We start from the raw sequence: 17,077 nt of genomic DNA, 5'->3' as shown, positions 1-17,077 counted from the left end.
GGCCAAAAATTCACGAACAAGCAATGAAGTGTGAGCAGGCGCATTATCGTGGTGCAAAAGCCATGAATTGTTTTGCCACAAATCCGGGCGTTTTTTTCGGATTGCTTCACGCAAACGACGTTGAACTTGTAGGTAGTACTGCTTATTGATTGTTTGACCTTGTGGCAAGAATTCATAATGCACTATGCCATTAAAATCGAAGAACACAGTGAGCATAACCTTCACATTCGACCGTACTTGTCGAGCCTTTTTCGGTCTTGGCGATTCAGAATGCCTCCACTGGGACGATTGAGCCTTAGTTTCGACATCATATCCGTAAATCCATGTTTTGTCACCTGTTATAACACGTTTTAGTAGTTCTGCATCGTTATTGACTTCATTTAGCGACTCCTGAGCAACTTCCATTCGCCGCTGTTTTTGTTCGAAATTCAACAATTTTGGAACGAATTTTGCTGCCACACGTTTCATACCCAAAACATTCGAAAAAATTTGATGGCATGAGCCAACTGATATGCCAACATCATCAGCGACTTCTCTGATTGTGATTCGGCGATCGTTCATAACCATTTCTTTCACTTTTTTCACGTTTTCATCGGTTGTTGATGTGCTTGGGCGTCCGGGTCGTTCGTCATCTTCAACGTTTTCGTGGCCATCTTGGAAACGCTTATACCACTCATAAATCCTTGCTTTACTCATAGCAGACTCACTATATGCCTTTGTTAACATTTGACAAACTTTACTACACTTTATTTCATTTTTTGCGCAAAATTTAATACAAATTCTTTGATCCATTTTTTTTCACAAACGAAAATCGCCGAGCTCGAAAAACACGTCTAACGTTAGCGCCTGCATTAAAATATATCTTACTTAAAAAGTAAGCAATGAATATTGCTGAAAATTTTATCGTACTTCAGGGGCATGTGTACCAACATAATAAAAAAAAATTTTATACAAGCGGACTCTCCAAACCAGCGAAATTTAAAAATTCTCGTTACTTTTTGAACACACCTCGTACTTATTTAAATAATAAAATAATCATTGCGATTGCAAGAAAGGGTTAACGAATTGGAATAAGGTTCTCTTCTAGTAGAGATGTTTAGGAGGAACATCTCAAAGTGGTCAGTCGAGCGACTGCACTCGTAGTCTTTAGCATTCTCACGAAAACAGCTATGGTATTAAGTGAAGTTCTCTTCTTGAAGATAGCACGCATTGACAACTATATTACTATAATACTATAGCAGCGCATTCCAAGCTAGAACTATTGATAGCATACGCTTCCCTCCGCGCGCTGTGGTCCACGCTGAGCTAGAGCTAGAGAGAGGGAGAGAGAGAGAGAGAGAGAGAGAGAGAGAGAGAGAGAGAGAAAGAGAGCACACGTCTATTACTACTATAGCATCGCATCCCCATCAAGTCAGAACTATAGACAGCATGCGCTCCCCTCGTCCTTCATGTGCTATGGTCCACGCTGAGGCAGAGCTAGAGAGAGGGAGAGAGAGCATTTACTACTATAGCATCGCATCCTCAAGTTAGAACTATGGACAGCATGCGCCTCCCCTCTGTGAAGTTGGACGTTTTTCAATGGAGCTAATTTATTTTTGACTGATTGCAAGTTAGAGTTTAACTTTCCTACAGCTTCTTCTAAATTAGATCACAAAGTTTCAATGGCTGCTCAGCTACAGTTCATCAGAAAATCCGTAAGCGTTTGCAGATAAATGCTTTCATAATCTCTGTAGAAATATGAATTTCTTACAGGAGCTGGAGAGAAAATATCAATTGTTACATCGAAAACCAAGTGCATACCAAAGCTGAGTAGCCATTCGTTCATGTAATTAGTCACTACATTAATGCTATCTATCAGAATAATGTCAGTTAATTTTATGTGATGTACCTGTAAGGTGTGTCAGTCTGTAGTCAATTATCTGGAGGGACAGCTCATTCGATAAACATCTTATCGTCTTTGCATCAGCATCTGTCACCGATGACATATCTGCATTCAAATCTCCTATCAAGATCTTCTGACTGTAATCACTACTTCATTATCAGAGAACTAAGCAGTCAGCACTGAAAAGAACAGCGTCTTTTTAAAAAGCCATTTTGTGTGACCTGTAAATAACACCAATTAAAATTGAAGGCGAGCCATTCTATTTTATGCAACAAAAAAGGAATTCAAAGATATCTGAATTCTGAGGACTCTCCGTTGCTGATAAAGTGAGTGTTTTTTATCTACTTTTCTACTTTTAGCGATCAAGTGAGTGTTTTTTATCTTGAATTCATTACGTATATATAGAATGACTCCACCGCCATTGACATTTCGATCATTTTTTAGTATCGAGAACTCCTGGATCTGAATAAGACCATCATCGACCCTAAATCCAAGTCATGACTCAACAATCGTAAAAATTTAAAGTAAGAGTGATTTTCGGCCAGAAATAGACAATCTTCCGTCAATGCGTAGCTTGATATTGACACTGAGAAAACGCGCACAAGCGGATCCCATACCTCTATTTCAGTTTCACTAGAAACTGGCCGGCACTATACCATATATATATGGTATATATATATGGTATAGTGGCACTATACCATATATATATGGTATATATATATGGTATAGGGCCTAGACTACAAATATATATGGATATATTTGTAGTCTAGGCCCTTCGCAATAGATCTCAGGCTTTTGTAGTTCTTAAACCATACTCAATGTAGTAGTTCATTTATTAAAATTGTCTGTTGTGGCAGAAAGGCCGTTAATTCCGGTGTCAATATATTTCCATTCAAATCATTTATTATCAAATAATTACACACAGTCTCCACAGTTTCAAAAAAAGTACCAAAAACTAGACCAAGGTCCAGACTAGACCAATATTTTTTCGTCGTCGCTGATTTTGAATCCGAGGTCGGTTTAACCTCATCAGTTCAGGTTGAAGATCATTTCGAGCTCAAATCCATAGAATTTATCAAATATATCTTGAAATAACAGGTTATACGTTTCTCGAATAATTGACTTCGTAGTTGGAATCGATTTGACAATTAGGTAAGTTTTAAGTTCACTTTAATGTCTCTGACATAAATAGACAAACATAGTTGGACATGTACTCACATAAACTATAACAAGAAACGAAGTATATTTTTACACGTTAGTATAAGCACGTACAAACAAAATGAAACACAGAATTCAAAGAATAATAACAGAATCAAAAAAATTAATATTACATATTTAAAATATATTATAATCAGCTGTATTTTAAGCGGTAAACAAAAATTGTACCTTTAGAAATTATATGAAATCGCTTCAAATTTATTAATCTTTTTATAATATCGAATAACTTATTGTCAAATGATATACGAAGTGGATTTCTCTTCCGTGTTTTTGGTTCTGGTAGTAAATCTCTTCTCAAGGATCAGTAGTAATCTGCTAACATAGTTATATCCCATCTTTCTTGATATCTATTTCCTTGATATCTTAATCGAATCTCTCTCGTTTTGCATCACCGTAATAATTCAAAATTGTCCACACGTTAATATAAAAGTGTAGCTTCAGGATTAATAAGAAGCTTTAATTTTTATAGCTTTTTACCAAAATTCGACACTATTTCTTTATAGTTTAGACTTATGATTTCCCGGAAAGTTTTTGACTAGATGTTTGAAACACAACAATGATGTTTTCTTTTATTTATTTTTGTAATAAAACTATCATCATTTATCAACTTATAAATCTTACGAATCTGACGTCTCAAAATCCCTTCATTCATTTTAGCATCATTGAATTTGCGAAACTAATTTCAAAGATATTAATAGCACCTTCCATCTTTGTTTAAAGATTTTACCGATTATTTCATAAGTCCCAATTTAATTTACAGAGAACGTATAAGAATTTTTGATGGAACAACAAGGCGTTCCTTTAATACATTCTTACAATCAGATTCGAAGGTTTTTTTGGAGGTCACTCTTCATATAATACTTTCCTTGATCTCTGTTATCCCATTCGCATAAAACGCAAGGATATTTTGTAAATCTTGATTATTGATCTAGTTGTATAAAGAGAATTTTAAGATCCCTTTAAATTTGCCATTAATGTTCATCGTACTTTAATATTATCTCCATGCTACAGTACTCTTCGTCCAATATAACTCAGTATGCTATCGGAATAAATGTATAAATATTTGTGTTATATAAAAGAACGAGTTTTATTGTTTTTGTCGACAAATCCATGAAAAACGTTTGTAACATCCTATTTTCGGTTAACTTATCAATGCAAATATACGAGGTCTGTCCCAAAAGTATCTAACCTACATTCATATCTTCATGCAGAGAGACTCAGGCGACCTGTCGAGAGCATGAACGTCACCAGCAACTTCTAACCTTGTCATCAGTAGCCCGAGATACCGATGAAATGCTTTAGTTGCCGCGTAACTTGTATTTTTTTGTAACGACTTTTTTACGTTCATCGCAATTTGTTTGGTGCTAAAAATGGCAGAACGAATAGAACAGCGAATTTTCATAAAATTTTGCTTTAATCTTGATAAAAGTTGTACGAAAACTATTGAGATATTGCAAAAGCCTATAAAGAAGAGCGTATGGGCAAAACACAAATAATAGAGTGGTATTAGCGATTCAAAAGTGGCCGCAGATCTGTTGACAGTGATCCTTGTTCTGGTCTGTTTTGTTTCGATTATTAGGGTATTGTACACCACGAATATGCTCTTACAGGACAAAAAATCAATAAATAGTACTACGTTGAAGTTTTGAGAAGATTACATGATGCAATCAGGAGAAAACGACTATTTTTTGGGAACCGGTGACTAGTTTCTTCATCGCGACAATGCTCCAGTGGACGCATCAAACCTTGCGTAGCAGTATTTATTGAAACACACTATTGCGCAGCTTTGCCAGTCTCCATACAGTTCCGATATAGCTCCCTACCACTTTAAGCTGTTTCCTTGATTGAAAATGCCGCTTAAGGGTTATCGATTCGACGACAAAGAAACTATTGAAACTAATGCGACGAATGCACTAAAAGGGATCCCGAAGTCTAACTTTCAAGAGTGCTTTAATAAGTAGAAACATCGATATGAGCATCTTATTAAATCAAATGGGGACTACTTTAAAGGATTCGAAGCAGGTCGGATACTTTTGGGACAGATTTCGTATCATTGCAACATACTAATGAAAATTTCTCATTTTTTGCAAAATACTTACGACATTCCTTATCTCCGTCGCAGTAGTACAAACCTTTAATTTTTTCAGCTACCCTAGTATTTTTTCAAGCCATGATACTAGATACTCTGCTCCATCTTTTGGCACACCCACATCCTGAATGAGATCATCTACAACCTCTTTAGTTATTAGACAGTATAACATGAAATGTATTCCGCATGACTTGCATCTACTTTACTATTACGATATGTTTATCACTCAAATCTTCGTCTTCTCTATCGTTTTCATGAGAAACTTAATTAATTTCTTCTTGTAAGCTACTTATTTTCATCTTCTTGATGTGATGTTCGTATCACTTATAAATAAAATAATTCGAACTCTCGTAATCTAGCTAATGAGTAAGAATTTGTTTTCAATGATTTTACTCTAATTGTCAAGAAAATAGATAAATGAATCAAGTATAATAAATAAGTAGATCAAATATACATAAGTAATTGCAATATATATCGAAGAAAGTCAGACAATGCCCTAGTTTCTTATGGTGCGAATTGTCCCATAAGCAGAGCTAAAGTCTTTCTTTGATAGGATATAATTCGGCCCAAGTTTCTTATAGCGCGAGATGTTCTATAAGTCGAGCTCAAATTATAAGGAAAGGATAGTCTTGCTTAGTTAATCACAATGAGAGAAAGAACTTAGGTGTTAATCCAAGTTTATTCAGACTCATGCGCTCACCTTGCAAGGCTAGAAGTGAATGAATCTAGCCTGTGCAAAGGTGGGCCTATTTATACACAGATTTTCCCGCTTATTATTGCAGGAGAGATTTCATCGAAAATTCGAGAGACATTCGCGAATTTTGAGAAATGATTTTCTTAATTTACAAGTAAATAACCATTAATATTAAGTTTTTAACACATGTAAATTTTACAGAATTAGTTATTTGTTGATTTTATACAATATACAATTATCGCCAATAGTGTCGTCAAAAGTTATTAACTAATAAAGTTAATTAACGTGATATTACATTATTTACAATAGAAAATTATTAAAATTTCATATAACTTTATAGTTGATTAATTTTGGAAGTATTTTCCAAAATTAATTATTTAAATTAATTAATAACATTTGAATTATGACTAATTTTTCATATTTGTAACGGTTTTCTTCTAATCTTAATATGCGATTATTAGATTAGTTATCTAAGATTTCTAAATCATAAAATTATCATTATCAAGTATTAACTTAATATTTTCGTTTTATATATAGCTTATTGTTTAAATAAATTATTAATTGTTTATTTATTAATAACAGTTGTTATTTAGCTGTTATTAATGAAACCAATTGTTACTCATGTTCTATGCTTATTCATTTTACATATAAATTATTTATATTTTTCTAATATTTCATATGTTAATAAATAAATTAACTTTACATATTGATATTCATTATTAATTTATATATGAATGATATATTGTGGATCTGCATGTTAAAATCTATATAATCGATACTTTGTTATATTCAAATTATCTATAATTAACATATTTTTCTCAACATTATGGATCATTATATCTATGTCTATTATTTGTGACGTCACGCTGTTTGTTTTGACTCGACTCTTATTTGTATACAGTCGCGTAAACAGTGAGGTGGCGCCGCTTAATGTATTGTTTTGACTAAACAGATAAATACGTTAGACTAGTTGTAGTGATTTAATAAACAGCTCATAAATAGGACCGTTACATTGAAAACTAGGCTGAATATTCGTAGTATCAGTTATGTGTAAGTAATGTTTTTTCTTCTTCATTATTTAGTGATACATATGTTGATTTCATTACACTTTCGACATTGACATAATTAATTTGTCACTTCTTTTTGCTATTTATTGCCTGTAAATTTGTATCACAATAATAACAATCTTCTTTTTTAATTAGTTTCTCTCATATAGTTTAAACTTTAATTTTTGCTGCAATATGACCATTTTTGAACATTTTAAGCATTTTTCTACATAAATTACATATAATATTTCGTACGCAATCATGCTTCTCATATTTTATTTCAAAGCCAAACAATTTTTCATAGTCATTTTTAATACCAACATTGATATTTCTTCCGTTACCTTTAACTTCAAAACTAATACTCATTGCGCAAAAGCAGTCTCGTTTACTACATTCATGATCTAAACTCAACCGAAAATTTCTTAGAGTTTTGAACTCTTCGGTAGCCAAAATTTCCACTATCAAGGAGCTGCAGTCGCATGATAATGACGACTGCGGGCTTGCTTGCTAACCCTGATTCGGAACCTTAGTATCAGCGGCTGATATTCCGAATTCCGGCATCGCGATGAGCTTGAAGCTATAGTTTGTGTAGTTGAAAGATTTTTTTGAAAATTTGGATTATCTCAGCAATGAAAAAAGGGATATTCCATCAAGAGACCAAAAAAATAGAGCATAGATTTCAAGGAAGATGGGTTATAAATATGTTAGCAAATTACTACTGGTCCTTGAAAAGAGATTTACCACGGGAATCAAAAATACGAAAGAGAAATCCACTTCGTAGATTATTTGATAACAAAGTTGTTAGATATCATAAAAAAAGTAATAAATATGATTTTGAATATGTCTTATTTATTTTTTGTTTCAGTCATCACTTTTTAGATTCTGTGTCTTCATTTTATCTGTATATGCCTATGCTAACGTAGGAAAAAAACTTCGTTCCTCGTTATAACTTATGTGAGTGCGTGTTCAACTACGTTTGTCTATTTATAAAATGAACTTAAAATTTACCTAATTGTCAAATCGATCCCAAGTACGAAATCAGCTATTCGAAAAACCTATAGACCCCTTATTTCAAGATATATTTAATGAATTTTTAGGATTTGAGGTATTAAACCGAGCTCTAATGTAAAATCAGTGATCTCATAACAATATAAATGCTTTGGTCTACTTTTTAGTACTTAAAATTTTTTTATGGGGCTGTGTTAAAGATAAGTCGGCATTTTTTCTCATGGTGTTCCACAGCAGCTCCCGGTCATCGAGTGTCACCATGTAAGAAGGTAGTGCATTTCGCAATTTTGATCCATTGTCAGATTCATCATCACGTCCTCCAAACCGACGCCTTGATCCCATGACTCAAACCCCGGACGATTCACCTCCTATGCATCGAGGGAAGGACTCTACTGAGGATTGTAAAAGCGATGTCACCCAGTATTTCTAGCAAGGGAGAACAACTAGAACACCATAGAGCGTCACCTCGTTACCTTGTACGTATATCTTCATTGCTAAAACCGGAATCTAAACCGGCAGTGTCTGCCAACGGAAAGGTATGTTCGTGTGATTGATAACTTTTTTACTATTTAGTCATTATAATGGTAGAATTGGTACTCTTATGAAATATAACTTTACTACTAACGTAAGTATCAGGACTACAATTTTTATTATTATTGTTATTCCAGTTACTACCCTGGCTGTCTTCTGATTGCATTATTTTACTGTTGTTTAAAGAACTAATTGTCACTTAAAAACAGGTCACATTTAAGATGTATCTCCAAAATATTGAGGCCTGAGCAGTAATCAACCCTTGGAGAACTGAAACACAGTCAACCACGGTTCTCTTAGTGTAGGATAGTGTGTGGAAATCTAAGGATCCGTTTACAATTCAAGTTCATCTACCCGCTCCTCAAACCTATAAAAACGCTGGAAAAGCAAATTCAATGTGATTACCAGAATCAAAATATTATTTACACTAGGCAGGTTCGGGAATCAAAGAAAATAGTTATCAATAGTACAGCACTTTTGTACAGCCTCATTGATTCAATTGCCGGTAGTAATAGTGAGCCCTGTTTCCGTGCTTCAGGCTAGGAAGCTACAGACGCAGAAAGTGCGTGCGATATAGGCTCTTGTAAGTTTATATCCTATCATAAATATAAAATAAATAAATGTTATTACTGTATGTATATGGAATTCAGAAGAATGCTCCAGTAAGTCTTGTGATCCTTAGTAAGTCAAGTTGTTTGGACCCGGCATGCACGCGTTTCGATGTTGAAAAGAGGATGAAAATCTAATAAGATTTCGTCATTCGGGTAAACAGCCTTGTCGCCACGTTTCGGAATTATTTAATTGGTTCTATCGAGTGGTCAGACAAGAACTGCAGAGCACTAATTTCTAACTACCTCTCTTCTGACCATAAGGAAAGGAGCAGATGATACGTGTGAAATTCAACATTTAGCGACAGGCTAATTCTGTGCGCTAGCGAACAGAGTAACGATGCGTTCGATACGAGACCAGAATCCCAGTGTGCAATCAAGTCCGTTCTTATATATACTCTGACTGTAGGTGTGTCTTGTTTAAATCCACGCTTGAGCCTATCTATTTGGTGTTCGCAGCTTCCGTCGGTCATTGCTCTAATAATCCTCTATTTATTTCGTTCGAGCTCCATGTATTTTACAATATTCTGTTTTTATTTTAAAGTATAAATGTGTAAAATAGATTAAGATTTATTTATGCATTTATTATCTTATGTTTTCTAAGTCTGATGTTGGTAATCTTAATTAGGTTTCAGCTTACCTTCGTACAGACGTTATCTCAGAAACATGGATTTAAAACATCTAAATTTATCTGTTCGGAAAGTACCGGGCTGACCTTTATATTTCCCTACTGGCATTATTCTTCATTATTGGGCATTCTTCAAAGTATTTCTCATTCGATTGAATGTTTCAGAAATGTTTCTATTATTCGAAGCATCCTGGAACTCACTTTTAAGGATGGCCTTGAGTATGCTGACCGAATTATTTTCAACCGTCGTTTTGTCATTGATAAGCTATCTTTTGAGTAATTTCTTGAGTTTTATAAATAGCCAAAAATCACAAGGGACTATGTTACAACTATACGGAGATTGTTGAAGCATAAATGCACTGGGGCATTATCGTGATGGAGAAGCCAGTCATCATTCAGTCAACAATCACATTGACATTTGATTAGTTTACTCAGCTCTCGCTAGCATTTTTAATCCTTATCTGTTCTCAGTGCAATTAGTCGTAGGATCCATCCATTTTGGTTCATAATGACAGCCCTCTGTGAATCATCGTAAAGGCATACGGCTATTGTATCCCGTTGGCCTATTTTGGCTCATCTACGGATCAGCTTGTATTCGACGTATGTATACAAATCTTGTGTCTTTTTAATCTTGCTGTTGTGGCGTAGCTTCCATCGGCCTTATAGAGATCATGCTATACACAGATTTATGCTATTGATGAAATTACTCTAGTTTTAAGGTTCAGATGTGTCGAGCTGATGCTGGCTACGTCGTTGTACTCGTAGTGCACTGCTCCAACCGTGAGTGATCGCTTGAAGATCACGTTGATACTGGTGCTCCTGAAGTCCTCATATTCTCCTTTTTCTTTTCAGATTTTATTTCAGTGTTCTACTGCTGGCTGAAGTACACTACTAGCCCAATTAATAGCCATCATTAATAAACTAATAGCCAAATATTGCTACATGGCTTTTGTTAGTCTGGCTTCGGTAAACGATGTCTTCCATCAATTCGCTTTTGTGCAATGAACTGGACGATGGAACCGACTGGCTAATGGCTCTAATTGGCACTGGTTGCAGAACTTCATTTGTTCCATTGGAAACCGCGAAATACCGCTTCCATTTGTACGTGAGCCTGCGCTCGCCTAAGGAAAACGGGCTTCAATAGCTTTTCTGTTTGCTAAGGCACCGTTATGGTACACAGTGGAGCTATCAGTGATACTTGTGGACCTGTAGCGCCTCCAATATCTTCTGGAGGATCACTGAACAATTTGTTACGCCAGAGCCAGCGAGGTGGGAATCCTCCAACCTCTCTTCTAGCGCTCTCGCTAATTTTCTCTCTATTGATCTCTCCATGACGGACACCCGCAAGCACAATCAATCCGTCCGTATCCTCCTCTGGATCAGAGCCGGATGGCATACTGTCAGTTACCCTCTCGAGAATCGTACGATGAGTACTTTCCATGTTGATTGATGGACGAACTACTGAAAGAGAGTGTTCAACATGTTTTTAAACTGACCTAATACAACGAAGATGTCACATCTGTTATCCTGGACGTTGAGGAGGAGAATGTATTTCAGGTTCAAATGTGCTTGAAATGTTAGCACACACATTCTTACCTCGCCTTGAGGATGCTCAGGTAGCCACCTGTCTAGAAAATCGTAGAGAAGAAGAGGAAGAAGGGAGCTCCGACATCGAGTCGTGCTGACATTATTAAATCCCGAAAAACGCAATCCTGAAGCATTGATGACTTGCTCTTTATGTTTAGTCTTTACACCAACATATAATTTACCAATATCGATGATGAAATTTTTATAATGCGTTGTCTAAGGTGCTGTATAATTTAGGGCAAGTTAGTGTTGGTCGCTAGTGTTTTTTTTGTTTGTTTAATTTCGTTTTATAATTGGACAGTTGCGCGACGCGGTCGTCGGTTGTGCCCACATCGCGAGCGGGATATTAGATTGAGCGTTCGGGGGGTGTGAGAAGCAGGGGGCTTGTCAGGATGCCGCCAAGCGGGACGGCAGGCGCGATTATGCGCGAAATATTAAAGGATAGCTGGGAGTTGCTGAGTCTCCTTAAGAGCTATGGCCTTAGCGTGACGGGCAGCTTCGGGGTACTTCAGGAGCGCATGCTGCGCTACATGATCTCGCGTGAACGGCCGGAGCTTAATCCGCCCCTGAGTCCGGGTGACTTTGAGTCGGGCGTTATGCCGGGCCCGCCGGAGGCTATTCTGCGGGAGGAATCGCGTGAGGTCAACATGGACCTGCAGCCTGATAGAGGCGAGGTGAACCACGGACGTCTGGAGGGCCAGATCGAGCCTGCGTTAATTCGCAGGCGAGAAAGCTTGGCATCCTCGGACGAGCGGCCGCCGCCGGTAGCAGCGCAGAGAAGCGGGCTAGAGCATAGGAGCGAGGACGGGCAGGATAACGCCCTACGGTTAAGGACGCAGGCAGAGGGAGAGACGCTGGGTGACTACCTAACCGCCTTCCAATGTATCGTTCGCCGTTTTGATAGGCCTCCTTCGGAGAGAAGGCAGGTGGCGATTTGCAAAGAAGGTTTGCATCCCACCTTCGCGAGGTATTTGTACGGGAAGTCGTTTGCTACGCTCAAGGAACTGAAGAGGATAGGCTGCGAATTTGAGCGTCAGCGGGCAAGGGAGAAGAGGTGGCGGCCACCTCCGGCGGCCGACAGCATGCTGGTTCAGGACGCGGCGTATCGGAGCTCGGCGGGACCAGCGAGAAAGGTGGCAAGGACCGCTGTGTTAGAGGCGGAAAAGGGCGCCGAGGTGACACCGGAGGACGGATCGGGTGAGCGACGTTCTAAGAGGCGGTCAAAGGGAAAGAGTGGCGACGCGTCCAAGAGCGAGGTACTCGCGGCTATCGCGCAGCCCGGCGGGGGCGGGGGGCCGACCTCGGTTTCCGGAGCCGGCGGGGGAATCAGTGCGAATAATTCCGCAACCTCGGCCGTTCCGGCGGATCCAGGTGCGGCGCGGACACAGACCCCGGTTCCGCCAAGTTTAGTTCCCCAGCAGAGGGGCGCGCAGCGAGGCGGTGATGGCGCTGGCGTGAGTTCGCGCGCGTTCGGAGGTAATTGTTTTACGTGTGGAGGCAAGGGACATAGGAGCTCGCAGTGCCCGAATCGCGTTAATCGCGAGGGAGGTAGGCCGACCCCACCTGTTATCGGTGTAGACAGGCCGGACACTTTGCTAATGCGTGTCCGGGGGCCGTGGTTAGTTGCCAGGTTTGCGGGACCGCGGGGGCGGTCTTCCAGAACTGCCCCACGTGTGCGGCTGGTCTGGCGCAACAGGGAAACTCGCAGGCGGGGGCCGAAACTCGCTCGTCGGCCCCTGCTTGAGTCTGCTCGGGCGAGCGCGGTTGGCGCTTGAGTTGCACCGGAACAGGGTGGCTCGCGCAACGAGAACCGGTAACGGGAAAATCAATGGGGGTGAGAAGGTCGGGCCCGGGGAGGCTGCGTTGTTATTCGCGGCCGAGGCGCCGGACCAGAATAAGAGTGGCGCGGAAGAGGGAACGGCGCGCGGAGTTGGAGGCGCATATCCGGAAATGGCTAAGAGTAGGTCAGAGGAATTTTGGGATAGTCTGTCGCGCCGTTATGAGCGGTTGAACGCGTCGGATCTCGAAGATGTCCAGTTCGGGAAAGCGATAGGAAGCGAAAGAAAGGAAGATTGCACTGTCGGGAAAGGGAAGTTCGGAGTAGTGAGAGAGCGATCCGATCGAGCGCAGGATGAGAGCGTGGCTGAAGAGTCACCACGACGCTCCCCGCTGCTCTCGGATGCGCCAAAAATGAGTGAGCGATCCGATCGAGCGCGAGATGAGCGCGTGGCTGAGGAATCACCACGACGCTCCTCGCTGCTCTCGGATGCGCCAAAAACGAGTGAGCGATCTGATCGAGCGCAGGTTGAGCCCGTGGCTGAGGAGTCACCACGACGCTCCCCGCTGCTCTCGGATGCGCTAAAGATGAGTGAGCGATCCGAGCGAGCGCGGGTTGAGCGCGTGGCCGACGAGTCGCCGCGACGCTCCCTGGGGCCCTCGGGTGCGCCTCAGGTAGGAGAGGGGTCCGATGGAGCGCGAGGGGGGCGCGGAGAAATGGAACCACCGCGAGCCTCGCCAAGGCTCTCGGACACCGGTGAGCGTTACAGTGGAGTGATGCGACAGGGATCGGTGGGCGAGGATCCGGCGAGCCGTGCGAGGGTGGCGGAGACGCCTTCCGTGGTAGCGGAGGGAAGAGCCGAGCCCGGCTCGGATGATCGGTTGGCGAGCCCACGTGAGGATGATGACGTGGCCCAGGTGGCCGTAGTAGAGAATAGATTTTTTCTAGCTATCAAGATAAATGGGAAAAATTATCTCGCGTTGTTGGATTCAGGTGCGCAGGTTACGGTGGTGGGCCCAGGATTGGCAAATAGGTTTAGGTCACGGTTGAGGCCGCCAACGATATTTGTAAGAGGAGTATCGGGTGAGGAACCGGACCTGTTGGGCGATCTGAAATTGTACCTCGAGATAGGGGGAAAGAGCGGGACGCTGATCGCGTGTGCCGTGGCGCAGTGCGCGCACGACCTGATCTTAGGCGCGGATTTTTGGAATGCGTGGATGCAGGATATCAGCATCGAGAGACGGGAATGGCGACCGAGGGGCTCGCGAGAATGGATTCCTTTCGCGAATAATGAGGACAGGACGGCCCACGTATTCGCTGAGTGTGCGAGACTCGTGAGTTACGTGAGCGCGCAACGTGAGCAGGTGTTGGCGTTGGTGCACTGCATCGTACCGGAACCCAGAATTGCTCCGGCTGTGACGAATTTGATTAAACACGTAATAGATGTGGGGGATGCGAGACCGATCAAAACGCCTATACGCCGGATGTCGCAGCCGATCTTAAAGTTTACCCAGGAGGAGACGACAAGAATGTGGCATGCAGGGGTAATCCGGCCGTCAGATAGTCAGTGGAGTAGCGCACCGGTCGTGGTGAAAAAGGCAGACGGGACGTATCGATTTTGTCTGGACTTCCGTCCGGTGAATAAAGTGACAAAGATCGATGCGTACCCGATGCCCAGTCTCGACTCGATTCTGGATCGATTGCGTGGCGCCGTATTTTTGTCGAAGGTTGATCTTAGGTCGGCGTTTTGGCAGATCCCTTTGGACGAAAACAGTAAACAATTTACGGCATTTGCGGTTCCCGGGTTGGGGCTGTGGGAGTTCGAAAGAATGCCCTTCGGCCTGGTAAACGCGCCCGCGACGTTCATGCGCTTCATGGACGCTCTATTCGGACCGGAGTTCGCGCATAACGTTTTCTGGTATATGGATGACTTATTGGTGGTGAGCGCAAATTTTGAGGACCACATGCAGTGGTTAGAAAGAGTACTGCGGCGTTTAGTTGAGGTAGGGTTGGAGATCAACCTCGAAAAGTCGGACTTCTTTTGTACGCAGGTGACTTATTTTGGCTATAGGTTGGACGGCGAGGGCCTGCGCCCGGACCCGGATCGGATTCAGCCGATTATGGACTACCCGGCGCCTCGTTCGATAGAACAGCTTCGCAGATTCCTGGGTATGGTGGGTTGGTACGCGCGATTTATCGAAAACGAGAGCGATATAAAGGTACCGCTCACGAAGTTATTGAGGAAAGATCAGTCGTGGGTTTGGGGCGAGGAGCAACAGGAAGCCTTTGAGCGACTGAAAAGAGCGCTCACTGAGGCTCCTGTGCTGGCGAGACCGGACTTTGAGCGGACGTTTTACCTGCATTGCGATGGTTCGTCATACGCGGTGGGAGCGTGTTTAGTGCAGATTTTTGAGGATGGGGAACACCCGATTTGCTATGCGAGTCGTATGTTAAACGCGCATGAGAAACGATATACGGTGAGTGAGATTGAATTTTTGGCGGTTCGATTCGCAGTTCAGAAGATTAGGCCGTATATCGAGGGATTTCACTTCGTAGTAGTGACGGATCATAGCGCGTTGACGAGGCTTTTAAGCAAGCGAGATTTGACCTGCCGACTCGAGCGTTGGGTGCTGGATTTTCAACAGCTCGATTGCGAGATAGTGCATAGGAAGGGTGCCTTGCATCATGTCCCGGATGCACTCTCGCGCGAGTTTGAGGACGAAGCAGAGGTCGGCGAATTTACGGCAACCAAGGACTCTTGGTACCAGCGAAGATGCCAAGAAGTCCAGGAGCGGCCGGAGAAATATAAAAATTGGAAGGTAGAGGACGGCCTGTTGTATCGCTACATGACAGACTATCTGCTTGATCCAGTTACCAATCGTGAGGAGTGCTGGCGAATGGTTGTTCCGCTCGAGTATAGGGAAAGGGTTTTGCAGGACGCCCATTGTGCGCCTTCGGCCGGACATTTTGGACAGGACAAGACGTGCGATCGGGTCATAAGGGAATATTATTGGCCAGGGGTGCGATATGACGTACGGACGTTCGTAAATCAGTGTCAGGTTTGCCAAAAATATAAAGTCGAGCAGAAAGTACCGAAAGGGTTGATGGGAAGGCGGATGATAGAGCGCCCGTGGGTGGTGGTTGCGACGGACGTGATAGAGTTGCCGCGAAGTAAAAATCGATTTCGGTACATGGTAGTATTCCAGGATCTCTTTAATAAATGGGTCGAGCTCAAACCGTTGAGCTCCGCGGACGGAAAGTCGCTCTCGCACGCGTTTGAGGAAATGATCCTGTTCCGATGGGAAACGCCCGAGTATTTGGTCAGTGATAACGCGAAAGCTTATCAGAGCAAGGCGTTTCAGGATACGCTCCGAGAATACGGCGTTGAGCATGTGTTCTGTCCCCCGTACCATCAGCAGAGTGACCCAGTAGAGAGAGTTAACCGGACGCTGAAGACGATGATAGCTATGTTCGTGGACAACGATCACCGGACTTGGGACCGCTACCTGCACGAATTCAGGCACGCGATTAACACCGCGACTCAGTCTTCTACGAGGGTTACGCCGGCGTTCCTGAACTTCGGTCGGAATCCTCGGCCGGTGAAAAGTTTAAGGAGGGAAATAGAGCGGCGTTCTCCCGTGATCAGGATCAAACCCGAAATTTGGCAGGACCGATTAGAAAGACTCAATGCTTTGCGAGACTTGGTGGGACGTCATATCGAGAAAGCGCAGGAGAGACAGAAGAGAGAGTATGACAAGAGGCGAAGGGACGTAGTATTTAGCGTAGGCGATTTAGTTTGGCGGAGGAACTACTCGTTGTCGTGTGCCGCGACTGGCAGGAACGCGAAACTGGACCCCGAATACACCGGACCGTATAAAATAGTGAAGAAAGTCTCAAACCTAATATACGAGTTGGAGACTGACAATAACTATCGGATCCCGATGGTCCACGTGAAGGACTTGAAGCGTTACGTTCCGCCGCGCGGTGTGGGCAACGGACGGCGACCGAC

The 17,077-nt window shown here is 42.2% G+C and overlaps 1 protein-coding gene across 4 annotated transcripts in view; it reads left to right on the top strand.

Annotated features, from left to right (window-relative positions):
• LOC131663832 (uncharacterized) overlaps positions 1-17,077 on the top strand; it is an 816,929-nt gene that overhangs the window by 693,283 nt on the left and 106,569 nt on the right. The gene's annotated exons all lie outside the window — the stretch shown is intronic.

This window comes from Phymastichus coffea, unplaced genomic scaffold (assembly GCF_024137745.1).
Source record: "Phymastichus coffea isolate CEN01 unplaced genomic scaffold, Cenicafe_Pcof_1.1 PCOF00002, whole genome shotgun sequence".
Lineage (NCBI taxonomy): Eukaryota > Metazoa > Arthropoda > Insecta > Hymenoptera > Eulophidae > Phymastichus > Phymastichus coffea.
Note: the sequence above shows the minus strand (reverse complement) of the source record. Positions and strands in the feature narration are given on the sequence as shown.